The sequence below is a fragment of the Haliaeetus leucocephalus genome, unplaced genomic scaffold (assembly GCF_000737465.1).
Source record: "Haliaeetus leucocephalus isolate CR32 unplaced genomic scaffold, Haliaeetus_leucocephalus-4.0 Scaffold973, whole genome shotgun sequence".
Classification (NCBI taxonomy): domain Eukaryota; kingdom Metazoa; phylum Chordata; class Aves; order Accipitriformes; family Accipitridae; genus Haliaeetus; species Haliaeetus leucocephalus.
In genome coordinates, this window is record NW_010973409.1 from 4055781 (window position 1) to 4079258 (window position 23478).

Here is a 23478-nt window from a genome sequence, read left to right on the forward strand (position 1 = left end):
ACAAGAAATGACAACGGCTTTCTCTGGTGAACTACCACATTAAATGCAGTAGAGGTGTGGGGCAGTATATTGTGTTCTAAAAGCAACTTTTGCTTTTCATAGAATCATAGAAGCATTTAGGTTGGAAAAGACCTTTAAGATCATCAAGTCCAACCGTAAACCTAACACTGCCAAGTCCACCGCTAAACCATGTCCCTAAGTGTCACATTGTATTGGGTTTGTATGGCAAGGTTTTGGTAGCGGGGGATACAGGGGTGGCTTCTGTGAGAAGCTGCTAGAAGGTTCCCCTATGTGTCCAACAGTGCCAATGCCAGCCGGCTCCAAGACGGACCCGCTGCTGGCCAAGGCTGAGCTGGTAGTGCCTCTGTGATAACATATTTAAGACAGGGGAAAAAAAATTATGCTCAACGGCAGCCAGAGGGAGAGGAGTGAGAATATGTGACACATTACTTTGAGTTTAGATGTTTCAGCCCAAACCTTTGTTCGTTCCTTGAACAAAACATGAATGAGAGCTTTCAGCAGGTTTGCTAAAGTTCTGTTCATTTGAAGTTTTTTCGTTTTTAAGATTCAGCAGGTTTCCAGACAGGACTACGGAACATAACACAATGTTGGCTCCTCAGGGCAAATCTTTCAACTGAAGCCTGTAACACAGTGATTCCGCTTTCAAATCCCCTAGTAAACACCTGATTAGACCTAAATCATGATTAACCTTCTCTATGGAAGGCACAAGAAAGGGTCAGGCAATTTGTGACATCCACTGAACAGCTCTTCAGCCAATGAAAACTAGTTTTGAAGGGTATCTTACCTTGCCCATGTAATACACTCCACTATGTGCTGTGTACTCTATCAAATCAGTGTGATTCTTAGTTGTACAGAGATGCTTTTGCTGACAAGCATGTTAAGTACCCATCATTTCACTGTCTTTGCTAGTATGCCTTCTGGGTGTTGGATATACACGATTCAGACAAGGTTAATTGGAGATACTTGAGCCCTGTGCTTTTTCTCATTTTCCTATGCATAGCACTAGCACACAATGTTATATTGGCAGTCTTTAAAGTCCTTCGAAAAGCTGAAATACATATTAATGGTGAAGCCTGTTTTTTAATTTAAAACCAATTTACTAAACTTATAAGGCTTGTTTGAGCTTCATATATGCATATAAGGAGAAGAAAAAGACAGTTTGGTCTTGTAAAGTCTTAGAAGAAGATATGAAAACCAACTTTGATAGTGTTACAAATTCTAAAACTATGACTAAGGAGATTGGTATTAGCTGTCCCATACCATTGCTCAGATGAGCTAAAATAAACTGTCGTATTATGTAACCTATAAGTGGTATTAGGCATTTTATTACCTTCTTGCTATCCACTTGAGCTCTAGACCTTTATTAAAGATTGTTCACAGAAGTTATTGAATGCCACTGGTTTTATTTTTAAAGCACTGACAGGATGGCATTAATGTCCCTAAACATAAAAGGAAGGAATGAGATAAATTTTAAGATCATGATCTAAGTGCAAGAGGAAGTAAGATAAATATAAACCAAACTTGTACATTCTTCCTTTCCAGGAGGCTCTTTATATGCCAACTCATCTGCCATTACTTTAACAGCTTCTATCAGAGTAAACTGGAAGGAAAAACATTAAAAGAGTAATTAACTGCACAAAAATGCTTCTTTAGAGTCACATTAGGCACAGCCTCTGAATACGAACTTTGCTTTCATAATGTATTTACTGCTTTGATGGATGTTAAGGTTATAAGGATGCTAAACAGGGATGGAACATTTTTGATTATGGGCATCATCAATCTTGATGAAACACTGTAGGTATGACTTGGGTTTAGTGATGCAGCCCATGTTTTTGATTTCCTTGTATTGACAGCTCCTTTGTCTTCAGGGCTTCTGATTTGTCCCCTGCTCTGCTGTTAATATGAATGTGGTGACTTCCCATGAGCTACTTCACTCCCCTAAAACCTTTTTCATTAAAGATTTTGAAAGGTATGTGTAAATGAGAAACAGTCTTAGTAAGTAGGAAAGGTCAGAAGCACAGAAATCTGTTTCATTTTTTTAATGTTCATTAAGAATTCATGCAGCTTGAAAGAAATACTTGCATCCATGGCCCGTGTGTAACTTTGAAACCAACAATCTCTGTTTTCATCAGACAAATTGAAATTAAGGTGTATATCCTGGCTACTGGCCATTTGTGACCTGAATGAATTTGAGATTACCCATTTAACAGTATCTAGCATTAGGTTGGTCAATTTGTAACACCATTCCTCATTGGTGAATAAAAGTAAATACTGATTTTGGTACACTTTTTGATAGGGGAGATGGGTTTGAAAGTTGTTCTTACCCATTTCAAAACGGTCCAGCTAAAAACCACATGGGATTAACAAGTGGTCCATACTCTGTCTCACCTCAAATAAATTACTGACTATACCTAGAGTGATATAAGAATAGTTTTTTAAATATAAATTCTCCTAAGATTACTGTTAACAACAGATTTTAGTCTGTTGCTAAACTGATAGGTTTTTTTTGTTTGGTTTGTTTTGTTTCATAACAGCTTCAGATAATGTGCTTCCTTGAAATTTAGTTTACTACTAGGTCATTGAATTCCTCCAAACCCCTGCAAATTAGGATATTTTCGTGTGACTTGAAGACTCTTTTAGTCTGCCTGTTGTACAGCTGCTATGAAAATACTTGCTTAATCAAAAGATTTCTGTGCCCTTGGGTACAATATGTCATGAGTTGTGTTTCATTACTGATGTACGCAGTTTCTGCTGCTGGAACATCTGCTGCTTATTTGGAAAGGTGTAGAAAAATTCGCTATACAGTAATTGGATAATAAAGCTATTGAGCTTGAGATAATTGCTTGTGCTAAACTCTAAATTTCTTTTGCTGCAGGCCAAAACCTCATTCAAATCCTCGACCCATCTTTCCAATGAATTAAATCAATTTGATTTTTACCAGCACTGTTGGATATAGTAACGGTTGCTCTTTGTTGAGAATTTTCTGATAGCTGATGGTTTGTGTTGGCCCTATTTGTTGTTATAGTTTGCTACTAAAGTGTAAATCTAACTATACTTAGGTTTGTTACAAATAGCCAGTACTTACACACTTTCAGTGCATAAAGTAGTTCTGTTTGGTCTTCAGCAGTTTTCCTTCATGAATTTTGCACGGATAGATGCTAATTCTATTTATTGTTCATTAAAAATTCAGTAAATTTTCAGGACAAAAATGTGAAATCGGGTTTTATTAGTAAGCTGTTTACTTTCCCTCTATACATAAGTAAAAAATCATTTTGTTGGTCTTCTGGCAACTGAAACACTTTTGGAATAAAAAAAAAAAAGTATTTAGAATCAGTGATAAAATTTGTAGTTATTAATGCTTTGGACTTCCTGGATATTTTCAGGAATACCAAGCAACATGATGACTGATAGTGACTGAAGAATATTGTAAACCCCTGTAGAGCAAATTCAGTTCAACAGATTGATTTTGGAGGAGGGTTTGTTAATTTTTCACTAAATGGTCTGCACTGACAATGAATATTGTAATAATAGAAGGTTTGCAAGATCAGAGTTTGTTTTAAATAGACCTCAGTGTTGATTCCTGCAGGGCTTCTGAGAAGAGGAGAAAGCGAGAGCAGAGCAATCCTGTGGGGAAGAAAAAATGTTCATTATAAAAAAGTAAGCTTTGTTAGAAAAGGACGCCTTGTAGCCCACAGCAATATTACTCATGACTTTGTTCACTGGAATATTGAATTGTTATGAGTATTTTTGTCTCTGTTTCTTCCCCAGGGTATCTAACTGACTTTTGTGCTTTCATCAGGATTGTCCATCCCTATACGCTGCAACAGTTTCACTGATGGTGACTCACTGACCCTGCTACAGATTTCCCTGCTTTATCTGCCAAGGCTGATAATTATTTTAGTAACAAGTGCTAGCTCAGTAATGTTTAGTCACTCAAGCCTCCTTCCTCATTATTTTTCTTCCCTGGGGGCAACTGATCTGAAAACTATCTCTGTTCTCACCTGGGGTTTAAAGATATGAAAATTCATTCAGATCACAGTTATCTTTCCTGCTATCTTCCTTGATTAACAGTATGGTGAGCTGAACTGAAGTTTGCAAGAGCAGTTGGTATAAATGGCTTGCCCACTCGCAGCCTACTTTGAATCCAGCTTGTTATCCCAGTTGCATGAGGCAAACAGAAAAATTGAGCAGGAGTTTTAATTTCATGTACACTTCAATACCATTTTCTAACTATTGCTAGTAGCTTCATTGCTTACCTTATTCTAAGGAACATGCTGCCAGAACTGCTCACTTCTGTCTTTTCTCAGCTCTCAGCAGGAGGCTTTCAAGCTGAGCCCAGGAGCCCTGGCGTGTAGAGGATATTCCCAGTTAGTGATTATTACTGTCGTAGCCATATGGGACCATAGCTATGGACTACGTTAGTCTTTGCCCCAAGAAACTTATGGAGAAGTGGTGAAGTTCCCTTAGAGAAGCTCATTATTAACTAAAAGCTCAAACAATAGGGAAAAGACCAGACTTCTCAAGATCTGCACTGTCACTCCTTGGGTAAACTAAATGGGCTATTGTTCAACCATCATTCAGGGTAAAGCAGTCTGATCAGTTAGACATCGCAGAGACCCACGGTACATAACGTAGTTGATTTCAGTGGCTTATGAGGGGCACATTTTCCAATATAATTTTATAAATTAGTATTGTTATGTTTGAATGGAAAAACAGAATTTGAACAGCACTTCAACACCCCATTCTTTGGTGTGTAGCAGATCTCTCTTGAGGTATTAGCGTTGGCAGCAGCAATATTGATACTGGATTTAGATAACTGTTGTAATGAAGTGTAGTAGATCCCACAAATAATGCATTGGGCAGGAGGGAAGAATCTGTTCTGTCTGTCTCTGAAATGACAAATCCCCAGGGATAGTTTTGGTAGTACTAGCTCATGGCAGGGGGGTTGGACTCGATGACCTTTAAAGGCCCCTTCCAAACCAAATTATTCTATGATTCTAAGAAGAAAGTGTCAGAAGATGAATGGGAGTGCTATTGGTGTCAATTTGTAGTTTAACAAAGTATGTAGGTCTGAGACTGCCTATTTTTTCTATAGTCATCTTAATATTTTGATAGCATTTCCTAGGAGTCCTTTAGGGTGAGAAAAATGGGTGCTTTTGAAAAAATTTCTAAAAGTCTACTTCAGTGCACACCATTTAAACCTATACCTACTAAGGAATGACTCACTGCTGGAAACTGTTGTGTCAGGCATATGTGATGAGATTGTCCTGGTTAGATATACAGTGAAGAAATCTGTCCTTGAGCTCCATTCTCCTTTTGAAGGTGGAGCCCTGATCAGTACAGTCAGTAGAGACAAAGGTGTAATTCACCTCTTTCAAGAGACAGTGTCTAAAATGAATCAGATTAATGAGCTATGTAGATCATCCATTGGTTATGGAAGGGACCCATGGTGACAGTCATATATATACCTTTCAGATGTCTAAAGTTAATGAAACCTGCGCAAAATTAATAGTGAAAGAAAATTGTGTTCTATCCTGCTGTTTAGTAAGACAACCTTAAATCAGGGAAGAAGTAGGAAGTTAAGTAGGAAACTACAGAAATCAAACTTGCCTATTTTGCCTCAGACATTCTTTTTTTTTTTTTGTGTCATATCATTAGCATAAACTCTTTTACTTAGCATTTGGAAGATAAAAAGGTTTCTGTTGTCAAAGGAAATGAGTGGCACAAATATTGCTTGTCAGACCCCAGTTGGCTATGGCAGTTGAGTCATACATGGTTTTAGCTGACCTGGGCTTCCCTATAAATAAAGATATGAGACTTCAGTGGGTTTGAAAAGAAAAAAACTGCTTCCTTTATATAAGCATATTGACATGAAGTTTTTGTGGGCACCTGTTCTGTATGAAACACTGTTCCCTAGGTTTGGCAAAGATTTTGTAAGAGGTGCAAAAAGTTTCCCTGGAAATGTTGGGTTTGGTTTTTTTTTTGTTTGTTTTTGTTTTTTTGGGGGGGAGGAAGGGTGGTGTTAGTGCTTACTGTTATAGTATTGAAGATTGTGAACTTGAGGCTGCTTGCATATCTCTTCATAATATTGTATTAAAAATGCTTTCTTTGTGAGCAAAAGTAAACTTGTGTCTGTATGCTTTTGCCATTGCAGAGAACTTTCATATTCCTGATTTTCTTTTGCTGCTGTTCTCAGTCTTGCTGTAATCTACCTCTACCTTATTGTTATAATGTCTTTCTCAGGTTGAGCTCTCTCACACAGAATTCACCTCTTCATGTGTAGTTTTATCAGCATCTCTGATTCTTTTCAGAGGTCCCTAAATGTACGGCTGCACCCTTCTAATGTCTTTTCCTAGTCGAAGTATCTTTAGACCTTAAATATCTTTAGGCCTTAAACTTGTACAACCTCAGAAAAGTCTCTTGGGTTATTTTTGGACCCAAAGTGACCATGAAAAAAATATTTTCTTCCTGTTAGAGTAGAATATATAATAATGCAAGGTTTATTTTTCTAGCCGTGCAAGCCAGAAACCACGGATTACAATTTTCTAAAAAAAATGATGCATCAGCCTTCTCCTCAAAGGTGTGTGTCTTGGTAGGTGGTGAAAAATATCCGACTTTTATTATTTGGTAGGTCTTTCTACACCTCTACAGAAGTGAAAGGTTCTATATTTTCCCACTGTCACTGTACCTCACATATGTTGCTGCTGTTTTATGAAATCTAGAGAAATGAACATAACTTCCTATTCTTCTCTACTTTTATATATTGTGGGACTTGGGGCTGTCAGCTCTGTTCTGAACTAGGGACTTAATTTTGGACAAAATTGAGGCAGCACTTGTTGTGGGTTGAAAGCTGTAGAAGGAGACAGGACTCTAATTAAGACAGAAAACCCAGGTATTATAAGATTGTCTCTGGGTTCTTCCTCAAAGGTTTTGCTCCTTCTCTCTGATATGATATGATTTCATATGCTTTGCCTAAAAAGGGGAGACTTGCTCTTTCTGACAAGTTATGTCTTTATATTTGGTTATTTATCCAGATACATGGTCACCTAAGCCTTTATTGGGGAAAAATTTCAATTTGCCCTTTACTACCTATAACTTTCCTTTTTTAATATTGCTGTTTACAGTATTACATTGATTCAGATATCTATGACCAAAATAAATATGAGTGCTCATTTGCTTCTAGGTTGATACCTGTCATCACAGTATTTGTCATTGTTCCTATGAAGAATTTGTTTGAGCATATGGTGGTGGTGTCGTCGTTTGTCCATAGTTTCTTAGCAGTGGATATAATTAATTTGAGTTTTTATCTCTTTTTCAAAATGTTAGGAATTGTTTTGGCTGGTCTAATTTTCTGCAGCATGAGCAACTTCACTGAGTACCTGTCCTGTGGATCACAACTTTTAAGTTCGAGGTGACCTTTTTGCCCATCTTCCCTTTCTAGAAGTATTTTGGCCTTTATATCTGTCCTTCTCACTTCCATATCACAGCACTGTTTACTTTCTGGTACCGGATGTTTAGTGTGGGCTATTTGACCTTCTTTGTTTGATGAGCTCTAATGGCTACTTCTGGGTCTTTCGGTGATCTTTTTCTGATGTTCTGTCCTTGGTATCAGTCACCATTTAGTCTATAATTAGGAACTCAGTTATGAAAAATTGCAAAATTGGATTTTCCATCATAGGTCAGGCAAAGACTAGTCTGTTTCACCTTCTTTTTTTGATTTCCACTTCAAACATATAATTTTAACACTTTTTTCATTTTTATGTGATTTTAGAGCTTCTGCATTCAAAGTACATTCTTATATTTGAGTTCACACTTAGGTTCCTATGTCTGAGTTAGTGAAAAACTTATTTAAAACATCATTTCAAAACTAGCTGTTTGAAAGCAAGAGTACCTCTGGCTGGCTCCCACTGTTTGCCAATGTAGAGTAAATTTTGTTTCAAGTTTCTTTACTTGTCCTCCACTCTTTGGAGCTGAGGCAATGATGGAAATTATAACAGTTTTATACATATATATGCTCTCAACTGTGTGTATGTGTATATATATATTTAACGAAGAAAATATTCAGTGTTAATTTTGGATCTTGTGTAGTACACCAGAGCATTCTGATCAAAAACATTTGACAAAAAGCAGCTGTTTTCAGCCTTCAAGTTCTGACTACCTCCATGGCCAGAGTAAAAAGAGGTCTCAGCGCACCACAGCTGGGCCCAGGGAACTCCCCCAGGACCCTCTTAACAGCATGCTACTCTACAAGCTGAGGAACAAAGGGAACATCACTAGAAAATGACACAGAATCCTCCTCATAAGATAAATTTAAGGATCAGTTTGTGGCTCAGGAGGTGAGCATCCTGCCTATGATCAAGTCATTTCCAGTCTTAGGTATTAAAACGGAGTTCAAGTAGGAATTTGAAAGATGAGCATATTAGGTCTGACAAAGGTGCAGGTTTCTAGTTTAAAGCAGTAGATGAAGGAAACAGGCATCACTTGGTGATGAGGAGCAGGTATTTACCTTCCAGCATTAAAGGGGAAATGGACACATATGAAGAGCCATGAAGGTAAAGAAAGAAAAAGAAGTTAGCTTTTAATGTGATAGAAGAAAGGGACAAAAGAAAGGTAGATAGTGGGTCTCTGATGATCAAAAACCAAACTAAGAACTGATCTTTATGATTGTGAGAGGTAACAGCAGGGCTGCTGGAGGAAACATTGCTGCACTAATCAAGACTAGGGCTGACTACTTAATTTTTTAAACAAATAGTTTAGTTGCCAAAAGATACTGTTTCAGGTTAACTAAGTATGTTTATGAATTTGGCATATACCTCTAGCTGAAAAACAGTGAACGGTTTTGGTTTATGTTTTGAAATAGTGTTATTGAAGCTGTAAGAAAGGACTATTTAATCAGGAAAGGAAAGCTTCCCCCCATCCCCTAAATTTAGTTACCTGAATGAAAGAGAAAAAAAAAGTTAGAATGTTTTGGTTTTGAATTGGATGAGGCATTTAATACAACCTGAAACAATTTTATGTCAACTCTTAATTTCATCCAAAAAATTGCCTATCGTACACTAACTCAGAGCAAACTTTTTTTCCTCCTGATTTTTCAGTTCAGTCTTTTGTCAACTTAACAGTAATAGATAGGTGACTTTGAAAAGCATATTTTGCTGTGAGGCTTTAAAGGATGTCTTGCAGAGAAAATCTTCAATATTTAGACATTGCTTGTTTGGGAGGGGCGTGATGGATCTTAATGTTCAAGCTGGTGGCTAATTTTCAGCCCTGAATTATAGAAATAATCCCAACATTGGCCAGAAACTCACAAGAGCAAAAAAAAAATTATTCCCGTCTCTCTGAAAAGATGTTTATTACCTTCCTGGATCTGGACCTTGAATTCTTACTCTTTCCCTTCAATAATGGTACAACGCATTTGAGTTTGATCCATCCCATGTCCCAGCAAAGCAGTTCTAGACCTGTGTTTGGTTTTTTGCGTAAATGAATACATATGCTTTTTCTTCTGTCTGCCACATAATGAGCATGTTACTTTTGTAAGTCTTTTATAATGACTTACACTATTTTTGTTACTAACAGATTGCTGCTATGTTGAAACAGGATCCACAATAAGTTAAAACTACTAATCTTATTTAACTTCTGTTTGAGATCTCAAGCATAAATTCCAGACGTGTTTATGTTTATTAAAAATCAGGACCCAAGAGTAGAAAAATGAATTGTTGGATATCAGCCAGTTAAAATGCACAAAGTCATAAATCAGGTATCTCCACCTAACTCCAGAGGCTGTGCAGCCTTGTTCTGCACCGATTTCTGTCTTTCAGGAGTTGAGTAGTTTTGTGGAATGGAGTGCTGAGTTCTTGTGCATTGGGTATGGGCAGACAAGCCAGATTTTTTATGGCCTGAGGAGTTTTCAATTGAGTTCTAACCAGGAACATGCTTGTTGAACTTGACAGACATTACAAAGAATGAAAAGTGCTCTTAAATTCTGTATAGGGGTAGAAGGGTTTTTACATGTGAAAATGACTGGCCAGGATGTAAGCATTAGAATCCAAATTTAATTGATAGCTGCACTATTTTCATATATTGAACGATGAATATATTAATTCACTTTCATATATTTAATACATTAATTCATAATCCTATAAATGAATATATGAATTCATATTCATATGCACGTATGAATATATAAGTTTCTCAGGGTTCAATTCTAGAGCCAGTTCTGTTCAATGTATTTATCAACAACCTGGATGCAGGAGTTGAATGTACCATTAACAAGTTTTCTGATGATACCAAACTGGGAGGTGCTTTTGACTCCCTCAAGGGACAAGATGTTTTGCAGAGGAATCTAGACAGACGGTAGCACTGGGCAGTGATTAATGGGCTGAAATTTAACAAGTCAAAATGCCGGATTCTGCACCTGGGACAGAGTAACACCCGGCGCAAGTACAGACTGGGAGAGGAGTGTCTGGGGAGGAGCCCTGCAGAAAGGGATCTGGGGGTGCTGGTCGACAGCGGGCTCCATGGGAGTCAGCAGTGCGCCCTGGCAGCCCAGAGGGCAAACCGCGTCCTGGGGGGCATCAGACACAGCGTAACCGGCCGGTCAAAAGAGGGGATTATCCCGCTGTACACAGCGTTGGTGCGGCTGGCCTCACCTCGAATACTGTGTGCAGTTCTGGGCCCCACAATTTAAGAAGGATGTGGAGGTCCCTGGATGTGTCCAGAGGAGGGCAACAAAGCCGGTGAAGGGGCTGGAAGGACACTGGTCCTGTGAGGAGCGGCTGAGGACACTGGGCTCGTCTAGTTTGGAGAGAGGGAGGCTGAGGGGCAACCGTATTGCTCTCTACAGCTTCCAGAGGAGGGGAAGTGGAGAGGGAGGTGCTCATCTCTCCTCCCTGGGATCCAGTGATAGAACTCGTGGGAATGGTTAAAAGCTGCACCAGGGGAGGTTCAGACTTGACATTAGGAAGCATTTCTTTACCGAGAGGGTGGTCAAACACTGGAACAGGCTTCCTGGAGAGGTGGTTGATGGCCCAAGCCTGTCCTTCATTTTCTTTGTTTTCTTTGTTTCCTTTCCTTATATATGCTGGCTGTCATGTCTTCATATTTAATTTTTAAATGCAATAATAAGTCCAGAAGCACAGTGTTATATAGCAGGTACCTCTACAAGTAAAGACCTTCAGGTTTGAAACAAATGGTTGTCAGGATTTTGGTTTTTTGGCTGAATGATGTGTTAGATGTCAAGTCATAAGTTGTTTTATTGACTTTCCCAGCAGGGAAATAAATCAGCAAGGTTTTTATAGCATTTGTAATGATTGAACTTGAGTGGCTTTCAGCAGAAGAAAATAGCAAGCAGACTGTAGAAGGATTAAGATAACCTGAAATGTTTTGATTGGACTGTTTGTAATACAGTACCACTGGGATCTCAACAATCTACTTTACAATGCAGAAAACTTGTTGGATTTACTTTGGACGTAGTTGGATCAGACACAAGCAACTAAGTAAATGTTTTCTTATTATACAAATAATTTGTATACTGTACTATGTATATTGTGTAATTACACACACAAAAGCATTTGTTTCACTGTGGATTTTATATAAGACTATATAAAAGATGCATATAACACAATGAGAACATGTTTGTCCAAGTCCAGAGCCCTGAGGAGGACACCTGCTCCGAGGTACCCTGCTTCATGGTGGTATTCAAAGATTTTTGTGATTATGACAATGCATTGGTTTATTTTATAAATCATTTGAAGCTTCATGTATTTGAAAAGATGAATCATGCCAGCAGTGTGAATAAATAAATTTTCATTTTGTCAGATCTCTGGAAATACGATTGCTATAGTGCATTGATTTTATTTCAGTCCTTCTTGAGTATTGAATATAATGTCTTTGGAAGTGTAATCTATGTGTTGCTTTTGCATTACGGCTTGTGCCATCTTTGGCATGCAATTTATCAGTGACTTGATAGAGAAATGATTGAAAATTGAGTCATAGAAATGCATGTACATAATTATTTGCAATTCTGTTTCTTAACAAGTTTTTGTTAATCTTTTTACTTAAAAAGGAACTGGAATAAAAGTCGCCTAGTGTCATTCTCTTCCAAGCTAGCAGCCAATGAAAAATACTGGCAAAAGGCTATACAAAGCAGTTTTCAAAGTATCTTGACACAAATCCTCTGACTCACTTAAAACAGGTAGGTTTTTGTTGTGGCATGAGAAAAAGCTACCTAAAATAAAAGTATGTGATCCTTTCATAGCTCTCCATTGAGGAATGGTAAAATGTGATATACAATGGTGGTCTATTTTTCTTCTGTTGCTCCAGAGACCACACTTCCAATTGAGGCAGAACAGCTTTAACTGGTGAAATTGAGAGCAACCTGCCTTATATCTTTTCACACAGGAAGAGGAGATGGTTTGTCTTTCTTCTAGCAGTAATGTGAATTTATTCCTCTATTTCTTTTGCTCTTAATACAGGTGTCCAGTATGAAATGTTACATTCCAGGTCAAATAAGTAATCTGATCTGAAACACTTTTTTTCTTGCCAAAATGAAAGTAGGAAGGACTTGTGTTTTAGTTTGACATAAACTGAAGCTTTCTTATCTTTGCCAGATAACTTAAAAACCCCATGCATTCTTGTCAACTCTTTATATAACAACAAACACAATTAAGGGTGCTTTTTTTCCTTATTTAGGTGAATTATTGGACTGTAATAGCACAGTGTTATCATGTTGCTGAATAAATGTATAACAGTGCACTTGATTCTAGCTGGCCAGTGCTTACTCTGTTGTTCTGGTATGTTCTCTGTCCTGGATCACCCTATCCATTTGGAGGGTTAATGAATGAATCTTATCCTGGGTCCTCCACTTGTTGGTTTTTTTTATCTTGTTATTAGTGTTGTGCTTGATTTAGTCCTTTTGTTATGCCACAGGTTTCTGTCATAAAATAGAAAGAAAGCCAAAAAGGCTTTGATAGCAGAAATCACTCGGCTATTCAGCAATGATATTCCTCAGTCTGAGTTCAGATGTATTGTTGTAAGATTATAATGAATGTTTCTGAAGTGTTTGTTCCAAATCAGATCTTCCAAATAAAAGGGATATGATGAATCTCCCTCCCCCCCCCCCTCACCCAAAGCAAAGACTTATTTGTTTCTAAAGTAGAAATACTGGTGTATTCTAGATAACTTTTCTGTGTAGGACTTTTGAAGATACTCCTTGTAAAATTCCTGCTAATAGGTCACTTACTTACTCTAAGTTCTTGGGAAAGGACAAGAGAAAGCTGACACCACGGGAAATCTTGTGTGTCTATTTGCATAATTTCTTGTTGAAAATGTGCTGTACGACAGTGCTTCAGAGGTGGTTTTATTTTCAGTGTCATAAAGTATAGCTGAACTGAAACTGTGATTAAAATCCTAAAAGCAAAGTTTAAAAAAGAAATCATCAAGGAAAAATTCTTGCTTATAATAAAACAGATTATGATAATTTAAATACATGCCAATGAATTTGAAAGACATAAGTAGGTGTGTGAGTCTATGTCTTTCCCCTGACAACATTGTCAATGATCATCTGGTACAGTATCAAAAGAAAATAAATTCTAAAAAGTACAATGGAACAGGTGGAAATATAAAGTGCAACTTGTCATCTATATATGCTTTTGAAAAATACTTCTTTAGATTTTTTATGTTTTATTTATAATCAGAAGCAACATCTTTGTTTGACAAGGTACTTTCTAACGACAAAAAAGAGGCATCGGGAAAGAATGGCATATTCCATACAGCCTAACTGTTTGCTTGTGGTGGAATCTCTAATCCCAGTCTTCAACATCACTAACTGATTGTACAGTGCTTGTTATAGTCTGTCAGTCTGTCTCTGGCAATGTATGTGTCAAGATGAACAGTTGAATATTAAAAACCTTTTCCTTTCTGTTCTTTTATATATGAAACATTTTAAAATATTATTTCTTTTTCAGTAAGAGAGGTACTCTGTGTGTATACAAAGTACATATCTATATTTAATGTGTGTGTATACATACTTATATATGTACAAATGAGAGCCATCCCTTATTTACAGGAGCTAGGAAAATCTTACCCATTTTTTAATGTGTTTTTCCAAATATGAACCCCATACAATGAATTTGCTGTTCTCGTGATGTTTTTCTCTTACGCAGATGGAGATAGTTTTTATGACTCTTTTCTGCAGACTGTCAGAAAAGCTGGTTTTAAAAACCAGTCTCTCTTTCCTGAATGCCTGTTTTCCACACCAATTAGCCAAGTGAATGTTATTGTCAGAAAACTTTTAAAATTTCTTCCAGTGAAGTTGAGGAAAGAGGCAAAAGAATTGCTATCTCCTTATCTGAATTGGAGCTGACATCTGTACCTGTATATCAGGTGGAGGTTCTGATCTAGCCTTTATCCTCTTGAAAATCAAAGACCATTTCTTTGCTTTAAAGTTTAAAAAAAGTGAATTTGTAGGACTGCTTTCCTTGTAGGACTTCATCTGTGAGCCATCACTGATCCACAGGATACAATGAAAAACCAGTGCTCACACCACTGAAGACAGAGTAGGTTATCTCCCTCTGGCCTAGTGAAATCTGAGTAATTTTACAGGAGTGAAGGCAGAAAGAGGCTAGATCAATTCCAAAATGTTTCAAACATTAAATCATGGACTTGTATCCCAGATGATTTTCCTTTTCTGACTGTCCTATTTGTCTCATCTGTCTGTCTTCTGAGATCATTGTTCCATAATGATGCAGGACACAAAGAAATGCCAAGGCTTGAACATAACCTTTCTTGATTACTTGCTTTCTGGATGGCTGATACTCAGGAAAGAAAGTGTGGAAAAATGTCTTTCATCCATTAAAATTCCTTTTCCTACACTGGAGGAAGGTTTCTCTGCAGGGGACTGTCCCCTTCTTCCCCACCCCTTTGGCACTGGAACAGTAGCCAGCTGCTTTGAGCAGCTTAGTGTTGGACATTGGCCTAACTGCAGTTTTGGATGAGGAGCTTTTGCCTTCATTGACAGATCAGCTTGTGCACTTGGATTTGTTCCTCACCTTTTCTCTGCAGCCCAGGGACCTGGTGGAGAGGTTACATTCCCCTGCTGTTTTTCTTCCATCTTTTGGTGCTGCTTTCAGGGCCTTGTACAGTTGGTTGTTCAATACCCTGGTAAGACAGAACTGAAAGTGAACTGGCAGATGGTATTTCCTGGAGGATGTTGGAAAGAGTCTTGTATAGTAAGTAGGTAACTCTCCTATCCTTTGGCCCTTAGCCAGGGAAAGCATTGTGCTTTTAAAGGTGTGGAACAGGCATTTGCCTAACCTCTGTGTTGATTATTAGCATTGTGTTAGCAGGTGGAATAGAGAGAGGTGGGTGTAGATGGCAACCTGTGCCGTAGTGTTCATGGCACTGTCAGGTAGTACGGATTACAAAAGAAGGGTGAGCTGCACAGGGTGAATTGCTGTCAGGCAGCTTCTATTTCAGTCACATGTGAAGGTGTGCTTTCACATGAAGATATGACACATGATGTTGAGGTAGAGACTTAATGCATTCATGCATTGACAGAATAAAGATGATTAATCTATACGGGGCATGAGAATGATTATACTCCTGTCATCTGAAGTTTTGTCTTGCTTTCTGTAGTTCCTATCTCCCTATCCATCTTCCTGATTTAAGGAAAATACTTTAAATGGAGACATTATTTAAGATTATTCTAGTTTTCCTTTGGTAACTACTGCATTAAGGACCTCTTGTCCCACCCCATGTTGACTGACAAACTCAGTGTGTATGTGCCTTCTGCTGTGAACTGGTATTTACTCCCTTATTTGCAGCTAGTGGTTTGACTGTATTTCCCAATAAATTTCAATGTATTTCAAGATCATTTCTAAAACAGACCATGAAATTCCTCTTTTCTAAGTCTTCCTAAAGTCATTTTATACACACATATATTATAATATTCAGGAAAAGAACATTGGGGAAATACAATTGCATGTAATTTATTGAATAGATCATAGTGAAATTCTTAATTCAGACTATTACCCAGGGTGATATTGAGACTCTATAGGATACCGACCTGTAGGATACCTGACAAACTGTGATGAAAATATGTAATTTTAATAGACATCATTCAGGAATGTATGAGTTTGCCATCTGTTTGGCTGTTTACAGTATTTTTGTAGTAATTCAAGACGTTAAACTAATAAAATGCAGATTTAAGAAGCAGCAGACTGTCTTCTCTTATTTTAGAAACTAAAATCTGTGCAACGTTCTTTTGTTGAGAGACATTGACTCAAATTGTTTCCTCACTAGGCTGCTCAATGTCAAAGCTGAGCATCACTACTGTCAAGTACTTTTTCTCTGAGCTTCCTTATTGTTACAAACATTCAGCATCAAAGCAGTCTTATTCATAGCCAAATTAAAATCTATGCAAAAAAAAGTTTTAATTAGGTCAGCTGAAGGAACAGAACTATAGGAGCCTAGACAAAGATGAACAATAGTTGTCTTTTAGAACTGAAGGATCACAGCTGTCACAAACCCTGGCTTTTCTCATTTGACTTGTGTCAGAAATGAAAAATTGAATTATCTGGGTAGTGCAGAGCTACAACAGCTCAACGAGGAACCTCCTGTTTTAAAGCTGGAGAGAGCTCAACCCTGTAACTTGCAATTCCTCTGCAGTGCTCACTGCAGGCTTCATTGTTTTAAAAGATTCAGTGTCTCATCTACATGAAAGCAGGCAAATCTTAAAAGTGATGGGTCCTGAAAGGATGGTATTTCTGCTGTAGTCTTTCTTGCACTGCCATTACTATTTTCTTGCTTATCTTTTACCATTGTAAACCAATTGTCAGAATTTCCGTGTTCCCACATCTGCTGCTTTTGGAAATTTCCACTACCATAAATACCAATCACCGTATTTGTAGGTATGTTAGAAAAATTGATCACAAACACTTCTCACCAAAATAATTTTTCAGTTGTAATTATCCAGCTGTATTGGTTATTATGGTAACATTATTTTTATGCCACTTATTAATGTCATTTGCTGTAGCACAGCAGGATTAAAGTAGGGACCACCTTGTCATGATAAAACCATCTCTCTCATTCACAGGATTTAGCAGTGTGTTTTGATAATGGGTTCAAGAGAGTGAGATATTTGGGGTCTGCAAGCTCCCAGAGGATAACTAGAACAGGACACAGCTCTTTTTACTGATGTCTTGTTTGAAGCAATTCGGGCTTTCAAGTTGAAGAACATTTCCACTAGCTGGTGTCACTATGACAGTAAGAAAAAAATGGAGTTGAATAGTAACTGTAATACTTACATATCTGTTTTTCTTCCTGTAATATTGTTTTATCCATACCTTCACAAAGTTTAGCCATTATAAAATAACTGTGTCTTCCAAATAGTTTTCCCACTGTGATGCTCTGTCTGGTTAGACGTTTTCTGCTTACATGTGCTTGTTTTATAAGCAGGGATAGACAAAATGGAATCTATCATAAATTATAGCAGTTACCAATGAGAATAAATCATATCTTGAAAAATAATTCAGTGTGCTCCTGGGAACAATTTGGATGTGATTCACTGCTGAAACCTGTGGAAAACAAAGTATCATGACTGCACTGTTGATTAAATCTTTCTTAGTATGAGCTGGGACCAGAAATATTCTATTTAACATGTTTCTGTGTCTTTTTATCTTTTATAGAGAGTTCCCCTCACCCCCCCAGATGAGTGTTTTCCTCTTTAAAAAAAAATAAAAAAAAAAAAGGCCTGATTCATTGGAAATAGATGCCATATGTTAAAAACCAAGTTATTAATCTGTGGATGTCTACCTTGTTTGTATTGCATCCAGGGAACAATTTTTTAACTTGCCCCTCACGTGCTTGGCTGTTAATCCCACTGGGACTAGAAAGTCTTAAAGTCTTAATACAGTTTCTAACCCCCAAAGACAAAAGGTCAGATCTGGGCTGGTACATATCAATCTACCTCTCTTGGAATCAGTGGAATTAAGACAATTTGCAACTGTGCGGGATTTGGCATAAAGGATACGACACGCTCATATCTATAATGAAAGAGCAGTATTGAGGTTGTGAAATGAAGCACTCAAAAGACTAGGAAATGACTGAATTAAATGGCTTTGATGCTACTGGAATGATGTTTGAATTCTTGCTTTAAGCTAAGGGATGTGTTTAAGTATGTACCTGAATAGAAAACCTTTTATCCAATTGTGAGCTTTGTATTCCTCTTCTAGAACTAGACACTAGGAAAACGTCATTAGCTGCAATTCAGAATGGAACATATGCATGTTCTTAGTGCTAAGCAGCCAGTAGTACTGGAGCAGGCATTCTCAGGAAACAAAGAAAACAAGCTAGAATATAGAGTTATGCCAGTGAGGGTACTTCATGGGTAAAAAACATGATAGGAAAGAGACAGAAGATACTTTTCCTCCACGCTATTAATTAATGTTCATACTGGTACTTTGAGATTCGTATTTTTACCATTATGCCTACATCAGTCAGGGCTTGTACTGAAGTATCCATAGATATTAGTTTATTTCAGCTTTGTTTTTAATAAAGTTCCTGTGATTTTTCTATAAAAGTCTAAAGCAAAAGCCAAACAAGTATTCCTGGGTTAAAAATTTTACTACTTTAGAACAATTACTATATTCTAGAAGTTTACTTTCCTGTTTTGCTGATACTACCTCAGAGAGGCTTTCACAGTGGTGCAGAAATAGTTGTAGATGCCCAATATAGATATACAAAGTGTCAAAAGAGTAACTCTTTCTATAGGGCACTCTGTGTTTCTCTGGATCATATTGCTACATACATTTTAGATGTCCAACAACTAAATATATACATATAGTAACTACTAAATATCTACTTATAGTAACTACTATATGTAAATGTGTTGTGTTTGCTATAATCTTTTAATGTACTGGTGGCCCATAAGTGTGGTATAAATGTGGATGTCAGTACTTTATTTAAAATCTATATAATAAGATGTATGTAACATACCATATTTTTTGGCATATGCATGTGTCTTTATGTTTACACGCATGTACACATCCCATGTTTTATGTACGTATTTTGTAATGAAAACTTGAAACTTTGTTCCTGTAACATGTAATAAGGACTATTGCGATTATATTTCCAAGTTAAAAAAAACCCACCACAACCACCTATGTGCACTGGTTACTATGACAACCTCTTAAAAATACCTATACTGTTTTATAAAAGGACACAGCAGTCTCCAAAAAATGAAATTATAGTATATGATTGATGTTTTAATAAAAATGTGTTGTTTTAAATAAGGAATTGTTTGCATTATAACGACATGTCAAAATTATATGTATTTGACATGCAGGAAGCATGAGAGCCCTTGACAAATATAACATGGAGTTTTACTTGTGAGCAGTCAGGCAGGCTCACGAGAAAAAGCTCAGTGAGGTATTTGGTGAAGTTGAATGTGCACCACAGCAGCATGGTGCTGTGGGATACAGTGCAGTCTGTGGGAGAAGGGAGGCAAAAAATACAACTGGTCCTGTGCCAGGCATCTTCCTACTCTTTAACTGAGCTTAGTTTTTTGTCCAGATCTTGTAAAGAATAGAGGATTGTCAGTAAATAAATGTGAAAACTATCAATGAGCCATGAAAGGTAGCAAGGTATTTGGTCTGAAAGCCACGAGTGATCCATGTTTAAGCAAAGCCCAAGCCTTGCTCTGGAAGTCAGTGTATTTTTGCACTGAGTTGAGAGTTGGACACTTTTGGAAGTTTTTTTCATAACTTTTCACAGATGTGAAATGCTAGGGCTGTTTCCAAAAGACATGGAGCAGTGGGTGGAGTTGAATGAATGATTCAAAGACTCAGGATAACTCGCATTAATCAAACTGATTTGCTGTTTGTCAAAATTGGTGTTCCTTAATAACATGATCGCAAATCATGGGAAAAAAAATTGCTCTGTGGCTGCTGAGGTCACTGTTAGGCTTTTTATAAGTCATATTCTACCTATAAACATGATTCAGAAAAGGTTAAGAAGACATTTTCAGGAGAAATCAATAAATTGGTATTTGAAGGTGCACCCATTGGAGCATATTAGGAAGTGATAAAAAATAAGCTCTTGCAGAAGGTAAAGACTGTAGTTTTGTCCATGATGAGAAAAGATCTGAACATCCATGTTAACATGTTGCAGAAATTTTGGCCATAGCTTTACTTTGGTTTTTCAGGTGTGTGCAATAGCATACCTTCTGATAGCTGAGCTGGGTGAGCCACAAAAGCTGTACCGAGGAGCTGGATGGAGTTCTGCTTGTGGCTAGTGAATGACTTTTAAGATGAAATGATTTTGTAGGAATAACTGGGTGCTTTGTTTGCCAAAATTATTTTCTAAACTGGCTGAAATTCAGGAGTAATACTTTTTCACAGTAATTTAGAGATCATTTGTTTTCTTCCTTATACAATTTAAAATGCATAAAATAAGATTACTGTCATTATAATTCACACCAACTAAAAGGTCTTTTCTTATCATCAAATTACCACACAATTACTGTATCTCTGTACTGATTAGGAAGTGAAATACATGCCATTTGCTTTTTAAGGTGCATAACTTAAAAAACCCCAAACCCCAGCTATGTGATGGAAAGGGAGAAATGAGTTGAGACAGTGAAGTAAATGCATTATTTATTTTTAGAAACAATCTGAAAGAGATCCTAATTTGTCATCATGGTGTGATAAAACTCTGAAAAATGTTCAACATTTCTTTAAGCTGGTGTGTTTTTCACCTGCTTTAAGGAGAATATCACATGCTATTGTTTTGTTCTGCCTCTTTGTTCAAGAAGTTGTGGTCTAATCTCATTAAAATTTACAGCCTGGGTTTAGAAAATAAGGGGAAAATGTAGAAGGAAAATAGAACAAGAAGAAAACTAGAGATGAGAAATCCTTGGGAATTTCTTGTTCAGAGAGGGCTTTAGACATGAGAGAATGATTATCGGGCAAGGCCGAGAGTTTTGTTTAGCTCTGAAAAGTTACAACCTACCAAATATACAAAAGTTAAAGTAAGACTTTCTTGTAATCATTTCCACTTTAATATACTCAGAATTACAAATTATTTTGCATGCAGTTCTTTTGAGAGGAAAATTAGTAATACAAATACATTTTTAGTAAACAAGACAGATTGGGAGTCACAATCAGCATAGTTAGGAGAATATTCCAAGAGAAAAAAGCCTCACAGAGACATGGGAAATCTACAGATTAGATTGCATCAAACAAAAGATGTTTAAAACCATTCAGTGACATGCGCTAATGTTGTTTCACTCATGAATGCTGACAGTTTCAGATCTTATGGAAGTATAATATTACGATGGTCGTGTTGACAATTACATTGTAAAGGCAAACCTCAGTATTTCCACTAAAATTATTACAGTCATTTTTACTGTCATTTTGTGGTGGGTGAAAAATAATATTTATTGTAACTAGAATGACAGATTTAATAATCTACAAAAATCAATAGTTAATATATGCAGCAGTTTACGTCTTTCAAAGAGTGGGAAATAATTTCTTAGAAATATAGGGTTTATATATAATGTTCTTTGAAATATTTTAAAAAATTATATTGATGTTGAAGCCTTGTACAACCTCAAATCATACAGTCCATTTGAGTAATGGAAGGCAAAGGAGGTCCCCTTATGCGATCATAAAAAGAAATGCATTGTGTTGTTCCTTCAAAAAAAAAAAAAAAGAGGTACAAAGCAGCTGATAATTTAAAACCTTAAGAAGCCCATACTCAGAAATGAAATAAAATATCTGTCACTAGGAAAAAAAAGGGGGATTTTTTTTTTTTTGTCAGATAAACTGCATGTTAATGCAAAAAGAAAGTAAAATTATATGATGCATTATTTCCTCAGAAGAACTTCACTGTTTTTTCCTGTTTAAACTGCCTGCCTTCTTTAGTGCCTCTGGTGTAACTTACTTGAATTTTCCCCTTTCTGTTTTGTATTATACTAGACATATTTTCCTGATCTCTTTTATTTTTACACTTTGTGCAGAGTAACAAATTTTGGTACTATCAAAAGTGGAAGATGCTTTGTTTTGCTATTGTAAAAAAATGAATCAGTCTTATCAAACGTGCCATATAAGTGGCTCTAAATTTGGGGCATTTTTATTTTTCTTCCAGTGACAATTTATTATAATTTAAGTATTACCTAAACCAAATATTTCAGCTGCAGAATGAAGTGTTCCATGATATTCTGTTTGTTCTGCTGTCCACCAACTACCTTGAATGAATAAGGAGGCAGTGCAAAATAGCCCATTAGTATGATACTATTTATAGCACAGTAATTGGGAATCTATGTATAAACACTCTTTCGCAAATAATTGAGTCATCCTTACAGCTGCAAGTAAGTACAAGTTTGCCAAAAAAACCCACTGAAATTCAAGAGCGGCTTTTTGAAAATTTAGCCTCCTCTTTAAATAGTTTGTGCAAAGGCTGATAATTCAAACTGTAAAGGAGGCAGCTGAAATTTATGTAGATACATGTTTTTAAAATAGTCACAGGCTAGAGACATTAATATCTTCATCCAACGTAAATGACACTTGAGGATTTAATTGTAACCACAATGGTAAAAATTAAGGATGGTTAAGTCTGACTTGTGCAATGAACCACATGGAACAATTTACAATTGTATTTACTGTCCTTTTTATATAATTATATTTATTTGCCATAGTCTTTGCCAAAACTCAGTGCTGTCATTTACAGAAGGCTGGAATCCTACATCCTACAATGTTTAATGATTTTCTTACAACTACATGAGCTCTAATAAACAGTGCACTCTCTCTCTGTAAACTTTTATTTGCTGAATAAGCTTATATGGAAAAGTCCATATCTACCCTGGACACGTGCATAAAGCACTGAAGGACAAGAAAGTGAATCTTAGTATATTAACTTATAATATAGGATGTACTTACATTTTCATAATTACTCAGGCTTCTTTTGCACTGAATGTTTTATATTTTTAATTGAAAATTGTGATAATATAGCACTAGTGGTGTTTTAATAATTTTTGTCTGTCTCATAACTCTTGACCGTCAAATCTTTTACAGTCTACCTGCTGGCCTAGACTGAGTAATTAATATACTAAACTCAGTCCAGCAAATGAAACTATTTGTTAGATGGTTTCATGTTATTGGGTATGACATACTGCTTTGAAAGGGAGGCTCAGGATTTATCTTGTATTTCTTTAAGTGGACTATTTTTCCATGGTGAAAGTTGATAAATCTCAGATTGCTTTCTAAGCTGAGGTCAAAAATATTTTAAAAATATAAACATGCACCACCCAGGAGGAGACAGATCTAAATTAATATTAAAAACAAATAGTGTTGCAGTGAGATAGAGATACTAATTGGCCTAAAAGTTACAAAGTTCTTGTTGAAAGCAAAACTTATGATAGTCAGATTAGATGCTTGGAATTTTATTATTTGCATATGATAGTGT